Source organism: Phyllobates terribilis, unplaced genomic scaffold (genome assembly GCF_046119375.1).
Source record: "Phyllobates terribilis strain yellow unplaced genomic scaffold, ASM4611937v1 Scaffold_11__3_contigs__length_659146591, whole genome shotgun sequence".
In the NCBI taxonomy this organism is placed as follows: Eukaryota; Metazoa; Chordata; class Amphibia; order Anura; family Dendrobatidae; genus Phyllobates; species Phyllobates terribilis.
In genome coordinates, this window is record NW_027362771.1 from 611,044,822 (window position 1) to 611,054,092 (window position 9,271).

The following is a 9,271-nucleotide window of genomic DNA, read 5'->3' on the forward strand; positions in this document are numbered from 1 at the left end:
GGTGAAGTGGCAGGCCCAACGACCTAGAGATGTAAGTCGCTGAGCTGCGGGATGCGAGCGGCGGAAGTGAGCACACAGCGACCGTGCCCTCTGCAGAAGGCCATCTAGTCCAGGATAGTGGGCTAAAAATTGCTGGACAACCAGGTTCAACACGTGAGCCATACAAGGCACGTGTATGACATTGCCCCGGTGAAGGGCCGCACCCAGGTTTTCAGCATTGTCGCACACGGCCTTCCCTGGTTTCAGGTCCAGTGGAGACAACCATTCATGAAATTGGTTCTCCAGAGCTGACCACAACTCCTCAGCTGTGTGACTCACATTTCCCAGACATTTCAAAGTAAAAACCGCCTGATGACGTTGAGCCCTACTGCCAGCATAGTAAGGAGGTGTGCAGGATCCCTTCTACGCAGTTAGAAAGCTTGTGGCATGACCAGACAGGCTTTGGGTGCAGGTGGAGGACCAAGAGGAGGTTGAGGAGGCAGAAGCAGTGGAGGAACTTTGAGATAAAGAGGATTGACGCACAACTCGTGGGGACGGCAAGACTTGGACAGCAGCTCTTTGTCCTGCTGTCACAATAGTTACCCAGTGCCCAGTCAGCGACATGTAATGCCCCTGTCCATGCCTACTCGTCCAAGTGTCTGTGGTGAAATGCACCCTGTCACCCACAGAGTTTCTCAAAGAAGAGGTGATGTTGTGTGCGACATGCTGGTGGAAAGCAGGCACACCTTTCTTTGAGAAGTAGTGCCGACTGGGCATCTGTTACTGGGGCACTGCGATGTACATAAGGTCTCAAAAATCCTCTGTGTCCACCAGGCTGAAAGGCAGCATTTCTGTAGCCAAGAGCTTGCAGATGGTGAAATTCAACCTCTTAGCTTTCTCATGGCTAGGAGGAAATGGTCTTTTACTTGTCCACATCTGAGGGACCGAGGGATGGCTGTTATGCTTAGACGGGGTTGATAAGGGTGTTCCAGGTAAACTGCCGGTCTGTGAGGAAGATGCAGGCGGACATGTTAGGTTGCCTTGATCCAAAGGTTGACCTATATATGTGACACATCAGCTATGTTGGTAAAAAATAACATTTATTGAAGAAATATAATAAAATGCATACCAAAATAAAATATGGGAAAGGGGAACACAGAGAGGGGGTTACTGGGTAGGACAATACTGAATATATAGGAAGTACATAATGTGTTCAGTTACTATACATCAGATGAAGCAGTGTATAAACAATTGAATGAGGTCCACAGTAAAGTGCATAGTGCTATAGGTGGACCAAGGTAGTAGAAAGGTGCTATATTATAAAAAAATCATCACTGAGAAGTATAGAAATAGAGACAAAAAGTGCATAGGTAATGGAGCATGTACTGACCCAAGTAACCAGATCCGACGCGCGTTTCGCCAGGGGAAGGCTTTGACGAGGATGTCCTAAGGTTGTTCTATCGATGTCGGACAGTGCTCAACACCAGCTGGTGTTACCACCTCCAAAGAAAATGATGAACTGCCAATCACACTGGCTGTTGCTGGTAAAGAGGTGGCAGGTCTGCGTCCCAAAACAGGTGTGACTGCTGTCCCCCCAGTCACAGAGGATGAAGAGGCCGCGGATGCACAAGATATGGCAGACGGTGGTTGGCCCGGCCGGCTAGGCCGCATTGTAGCACAGTGAGCTTCCCACTGCAACTTATGCTTCATGTCTATGTGCTGGTTCATGCATGAAGTACTCAAACTATGTATTTTTTGGCCTCTACTAAGCTTTTGCTGACAAATGTTACAGATAACACGAGTTGGGTCATCTTTATCGATCTGAAAAAATGCCCAGGCTATGCAAGGCTTAGCACCCATGCGACCTGAAGAGCCACCACGACTTGTGGTGAGAGGCAGAGTTGTGTTTGAGGATGCAGTTGTTGACGTGCTTCTAGTACTATGTCTCTGTCCAGGAAGGCGCAACCTGTCCTCGTCGTCACTAGCATTCTCCTCCACCTCCTCTGCTGACCTCATCTCTTGGCTGACTGTGGGTTGACACTAAGTGGGATCTCCAATCTCATCATCATCACCCTGTGTGTTATCACACCCGTCGTCCTCAGAGCCAACCTGTTCCTGCCCTGACAAAAAACTAAAGTTGTCGCTCCAATCAGGTATTTGAGTCTCATCATCATCTTCCTCATTGTCTCCACCAACAGGAGTTACAGTTTGGGAATGAGGGTCTACATTATGGTCAGAACCTTCTGCGTCTGGTCCTGGATCCGACTCATAAAGATTCTGGGCATCAGTGCAGATCATTTCCTCGTCTGTATTCACAGAAGCGCTGGAGCCGACCTCTTATTCCCAGGCTATAGTATGCGTAAACAGCTCTGCAGACTCAATCATCTGTTCTACCTCATACTCAGATGGGCAGCTATAGATTTGGGAGCTGTGAGGAAGCAAGTGCGATTGGGGTGACACCTCTGAGGACTGGAGTATTTGTGATGTTGAAGTTGATGTAGAGGAGAGCCCACTTAAAGGAGCACTTGATATCCGGTGAAGCCCCTGCTTTTTTTGTGCCTCATCTGGAATTTGTAGCGATTGGCGTGGCCGTAAGGTAACTTATCACATTGTCCGCTAAAAGAAGTAGACATTTTAGTTTGGCTGGAAGATGGTCTTTCTTCTGCAGATGTTACTGTTGCATTAACACCTACCCCACGGACACAACCTTTTTTCCCCTTCCCAACACGCCTATTCCCCTTTCCACCAGCAGCAGGCCCTTTTACACTCATTTTGGTGGTTAACTAATTCACAACTCTGGAGTTGATTGCACAAAAAAAAACAATGGATGGGAACGGAGCAGAGCTGAGTGGCCAAACTGTGGTATTAGGCCAAAACTATTGGCTGGGTTAGATGCAGAAAAAAATTATATTCAATTTGCAACCTGATGGAGGTCAGTATAGATGGACTAATAGACCAAGTCCCACACACTGCTAGAAGCCAAAATATTTTTTCAGAGCTAGATGCAGATAAAAATTATTTTTGATTTGCAACCTGATGGAGGTCAGTATAGATGGACTAATAGACCAAGTCCCACACACTGCTAGAAGCCCAAATATTTTTTCAGAACTAGATGCAGATAAAAATTATTTTTAATTTGCAATCTCATGGAGGTCAGTATAGATGGACTAATAGACCAAGTCCCACACACTGCTAGAAGCCCAAATATTTTTTCAGAGCTAGATGCAGAAAAAAATTATATTCAATTTGCAACCTGATGGAGGTCAGTATAGATGGACTAATAAAACAAGTCCCACACACTGCTAGAAGCCCAAATATTTTTTCAGAGCTAGATGCAGATAAAAATTATTTTTAATTTGCAACCTGATGGAGGTCAGTATAGATGGACTAATAGACCAAGTCCCACACACTGCTAGAAGCCCAAATATTTTTTCAGAGCTAGATGCAGAAAAAAATTATATTCAATTTGCAACCTGATGGAGGTCAGTATAGATGGACTAATTGAACAAGTCCCACACACTGCTAGAAGCCCAAATATTTTTTCAGAGCTAGATGCAGAAAAAAATTATATTCAATTTGAAACCTGGTGGAGGTCAGTATAGATGGACTAATAGACCAAGTCCCACACACTGCTAGAAGCCCAAATATTTTTTCAGCGCTAGATGCAGAAAAAAATTATATTCAATTTGCAAGCTGATGGAGGTCAGTATAGATGGACTAATAGACCAAGTCCCACACACTGCTAGAAGCCCAAATATTTTTTCAGCGCTAGATGCAGAAAAAAATTATATTCAATTTGCAACCTGATGGAGGTCAGTATAGATGGACTAATAGACCAAGTCCCACACACTGCTAGAAGCCCAAATATTTTTTCAGAGCTAGATGCAGATAAAAATTATTTTTAATTTGCAACCTGATGGAGGTCAGTATAGATGGACTAATAGAACAAGTCCCACACACTGCTAGAAGCCCAAATATTTTTTCAGAGCTAGATGCAGAAAAAAATTATATTCAATTTGCAACCTGGTGGAGGTCAGTATAGATGGACTAATCGAACAAGTCCCACACACTGATAGAAGCCTAAATATTTTTTCAGAGCTAGATGCAGGAAAAAATTATATTCAATTTGCAACCTGATGGAGGTCAGTATAGATGGACTAATAGAATGATGCTATGCCCAAAAGGTTTTACTTCACTAGGTGCAGTAAAAAAATTGGTATTCTATACACAGGTGGTGTAGCTTGCAACACAGATAGGCTACTCCACTGACTAACACACTCTGCAAGAGGCCAAAAAGGATTAGCTTTGCTAGATTTAGCCAAATGCTGTGAAAAAAACTTGCACAGCACTGGCACAGACCTGCCTGGCAGAAAACTGATAGGAACTGATGTAACTTAGTCCTGAAAAGGACTGCAATTACAATTATTCTTTACTCCCAACTTATCTATTTAAGAGCACAGACCTGCCTGATAAAAGTAGGAAATGCTGTAACCTAGTCCTTAAAAGTCTGCAATCACAACTCTTCCGTACTCCCAAGCTATCTGTAGATTTGTTCGAAAATTGGCTTGAAATTAACAACGTATAGCGCACACAGCAACAGCGGTGCCGTCTAACACGCAGCTGCAGTAGTGAGAAAATGTTGGCGACGGGGAAAATGGCTGGGTCTTATAGGGCAAGGACATGTGACATACACTGCCAATGACCCATGCCCTTGTGAAAAAAAGCACTTCGCTCCGTGTGTGCGCTGCTGACAGGCTGACAGATTGCACCTCCCCACTGTAAATGAGGGAAAGAGAAAAAAAAATGGAGATCTTCATTATTACTGCAGAGATCCATCCCCTGCCCCTCCCCCCGCCCCGCTGTACACTCAAACTGCGTATTAACATTAATTTTCATCATTACTGAGAAAAAATCCAGTTATGATTTTGGTGCACGAACAGTTATCGAACATAACCTCGAACAGCCAAATTTTTTTTAAATAGTTCGTGTTCGCCGAACGGCTCGAACACTGCCCAAAACAGCTCGAATTTGAGATTGGCGAACAGTTCGAGTCGAACAACACTCATCTCTACAATCAACATGCAGGGATTGCCTGCCATTCTCTGTAATGCAGCAGCCATGTTGGTTGTGGCATTACAGTGATTTGCTGGCCGCACAGCGTCATCAGGTCCAAATTAGACCTGGCACCGCTGTGCTCGTCAGTCTACTTCGCAATCAGGCAGTGTAGGGAGAGGTGCTGAGCTAGGGAGAAATTTGCTTATGTATTAGGTAATGTAGGGAGAAAACAAGTGCTTTATACATATCCATCTCAACAAACAGTCCTTCTGAGGACTAATCCAACGGCAGAGAAATCAGGCAGGCAGTGTATATGACGCGTCCCCTGGGCCGTGGGGTACTCGGTAGCCGGGCTGGTCGATGCTGGGGGGATGTCACGGTGACAGTGAACCAGTTCTAAAGTTTTTAGAGATAATTTTCGTGATGCCACCTTCAGTATGCAGCTATATGGGGCCGCCGCTGCGGTGCTGATCCTCTGGAGCTGATGGTGATGCAGCAGAGTTGGTTCATCTCTCCACAGACAGAGCTAAGCTCCAGAGCTCCAGGGCAGTATATGTAGAATTGTGGAGGTAGATGTTGTTGGTGCAGTGTAATGCAGGTGATGGCGCAGATAATGACCAGTCCACAGCTTAATGGCGGTTTCGTTTATCTTTACTTGCAGTTTGCTAAGCAGACTGGGGGAAGTGTACTAGCTGGTAGTAGAGGTACGGGCAGCCTGGAAGCCAGTTGGGGATCCACCTCGCCAGGTGAAGTTGTAGGCCTTCCATTTGCGCTAATCTCTTTGGCCCTGCTGCTTGAAGCTATGCTGCAGCCCTCGTCCCTGAGTAAAACATCTTTTCCTCACCAGTATGGCAGGCAGCTTGGGCCTTCCTCAAGTGTCGCTCCCACATGGCGGTGCTGGTCCCTATGGTGCTGCTGTGCCGCCGGGCATCTGGTGGGGCCAGGAGTCCTGCAGTCTCCTGCCCTCTGGATCTAGCTGCCGGGCCTTTAGTGCCCCACAACCACGGACTCCGGTGTCCGGTTCACTTGCGCTTCTCTCCTCTTGGGCGAACTTGTTCACAGCTCCCTTCCCCAGGTCCTTCCTCATCATTCTCCTGTCTCCAACTCTTCTCAACTCACTCTTACTAACTCCGCCTCCTGATTCCAGTTTGAAGGGGAGGAGCTCCCCTTTCTGGTCTGGAGCCAGGAAAGTGTTGTATGCTGGTAAACCTGATTAGGGGACCCCTCATTGCTTCCAGGCATGGCATCACTCCTTGTGAGGAAACAATGCCATTGTGGCAACCAGACCCCTGGGGTGCCACATATATAGGCGGGCAGGCTATATAGGAGACTGTGGTGCACATAGCACAAGAGGCTCCATTCCAGTTCTGCGTTCTGCTGCTGTTAGACATTTCTAGACAAAGGCCCAAGTCTCAGGGGCCAGGAATAATTTTTTTGGATCTTAGTCCTCATTATTTGCTTAAAAAGCAATCCAGAGAACATCATTTTTCTGTGCCATTTGCTTGATGGCACTGCAGATTACAGCCAGGTCCTTTCCATATTACAGCGCTAAAAATCCAGCTATTTAAAAGTGTGGTTTATCTGTCACACAAATCACATATAATTGCGCTAAAATACTGCCATTTTTTGCCTCCATTCAGATTTTTTTTCAGTGTGTCAGCAAAGTTTTTGACAATGGTTTGCTGTTAAAAATAGTTACCTACAGGCCAGGTATTTAAAACTGTGGTTTGTCCGTCACACGGATCACATATACGTTTTCTGAAAATTCTGTCATTTCTGGCCTTCATTCAAATTTTTTTTCAGAGTGTCAGCAAAGTTTTTGACAACGGTTTGCTGTTGAAAATAGCTACCCACAGGCCAGATATTTAAAACTGTGGTTTCTCCGTCAAGAGGATTACATATAACTTCACTCCAAATTCAGCCATTTGTAGTGAGCGTGGAAGATATTGTCCTCCATTTAAAATGGGCAAGACACGTGGCAAGGGATGGGGAACTGGACGTGATGGTGATGGTGCATGCAGAGGCTGAGGTTGAGGCCGTGGGCAAGATGAAATTGTGCTACAAAAAACACCCACATCTTCTCGCCCGACCTTCCTGTCCCAATTCCAAGGGGACAGCAGCACACCACTATTGAACCCAGAGCAGTGTCAAAAGGTTGTTGGTTGGATAGCGGATAATGCTTCTAGTCACTTTGACACCACCCTGTCTTCCACAAGGTCAAGTCTCAGTAGATGTGAGTCTGGACTGCATATTCGTTACACTGATACTTCTTCCTCCCACCATGCTGAGTTCCTGGAGACAACTGTTCCCACACTTGGACAATCCGAAGAGCTGTTCACTTTTCCATTTATAGATTCGGGCCTCTCGCCTGGTCCACATGAAGCGGGGCAAGATGAGATCGCATATAGCAATGCCCAAATATTTGAGCAGCCACGGTCACACGAAGGTGATGGTGGGAAAGTCTCACAAGAGGTGGACAATGATGAGACACAATTGCCAGAAAGTCAGGAGGAGAACCAGGGAGCGGACATGGAAGACAAGGTGGTGGATGATATAGTAACTGACCCGCTCTGGCAGGAGCACATGTAGAGCAAGGACAGCAGCACACATGGCGAGGGAGGCAGAGCACCCAAACAGGCAGGAAGAAGCAGTGTGGTGGCTCCAGACAGAAGGCAGGCAACCATTCCCCATAACACCAATACGAAGGAAGTTGCCAGTACAACTGTTAGGTCTTCCCGAGTCTGGTTGTTTTTTAAAAACTCTGCCGATAATCCCAAAAAGGCCATTTGCACCACCTGCCAGGCCAGCATCAGCAGGGATGGCAAAATTAGCTTCCTGACCAACACCAGTAGGATCAGGCACATGGCAGCAAAGCACCCGACTTGGTTTGCCGAATCCCAGGGTCCAGGAACAGTGTCTGCGGGTGGCACCATTGCTTCTTCTGCTGTTGTGCATGTAAGCCAATCCCCTGTCCATGGTGCATGTGTAGATGCCTCCTGCCCTGCACCTGTCATTGCACACTCTCAAGCAGCAGCATCAGGAAGCATGTCCACGTCCTTGTCCCAGCGCAGCGTTCAGTTGTCCATACCCCAGTCCTTGGAACGCAAGCGCAAATACGCATCCAATGCCCCACAGGCCACACAACTAAGTTCCCACATTTCACTACTGCTTGCGCTTGAAATGTTGCCTTTTAGGCACGTGGAGACGGAAGAATTCCGCAACCTGATGGCGGCGGCCATCCCTCGGTACTCCGTCCCCAGCCACCACTGTTTCTCCCGGTGTGCCGTCCCTGTATTACACAAGCACGTGCCCCAAAACATTAGCCGTGCCCTCAACAACGCAATTACTGGGAAAGTACACCTAACCACGTACACGTGGACAAGTGCTTGTGTGCAGGGATGGTACATTTAGCTGACAGCACACTGGGTTAACAAAGTGGAAGCCAGGACCCAGTCAGATCTTGGGATGGAACACGTCCTCCCGACTTGAACCTTTCACTAATAGCCCAGACCAAGGCCAGGAACTCCAGCTTGAAGGAACTGTAGTTCTCCGGGTTCCTCTCGGTAGGGCGTAGCTTCCTGATCCTTATGGCATACGCAATTACCTTTTCTCTTCCATTCTGCTTCTGGGACAACACATCTCCTAGTCCCTCGTTGCTGACGTTGGTGTACAGTAGGATAGGCTGGCTGTAGTCAGGTTAAGCCCGGATTTCTTCACCGGTCAGGATTTCCTTCATTACTGCAAAGGATTCGGCCTGTTCTTTGCCCCACTGGAGTGGGGGAGTATTTCCTCTTTTGGACCATCCTAACAGGAGGTTTTGTAGAGGTGCTCCCTTTTTGGTATAGTCCTTTATGAACCTCCTGTAGTACCCGACCAGTCCAAGGAATTGCCGTACTTCTTTGATGCTTCTCGTTTCAGGCAACTTCTGGATGGCAGTGACCTTCTCCGGGTCTGGTGCTACTCCCTCCGAGCTGACTACTTGTCCCAGGTACTTAACCTTCTGCTTGTGGAAGTGGCATTTAGAAGGTTTTAGTTTCATCCCATACCGGGACAATGCTTCAAATACCTCCGCCAGGTGCTTTAGATGGTCCTCATACGTCCTCGAGTACACGATGACATCATCCAGGTACAGCAGCAGTGTCTCGAAGTTCCGGTGTCCCAAGCAACACTCCATCAGCCTCTGGAACATTCCGGGTGCATTGCAGAGTCCAAACGGCATACTGTTGAACTCGCACAG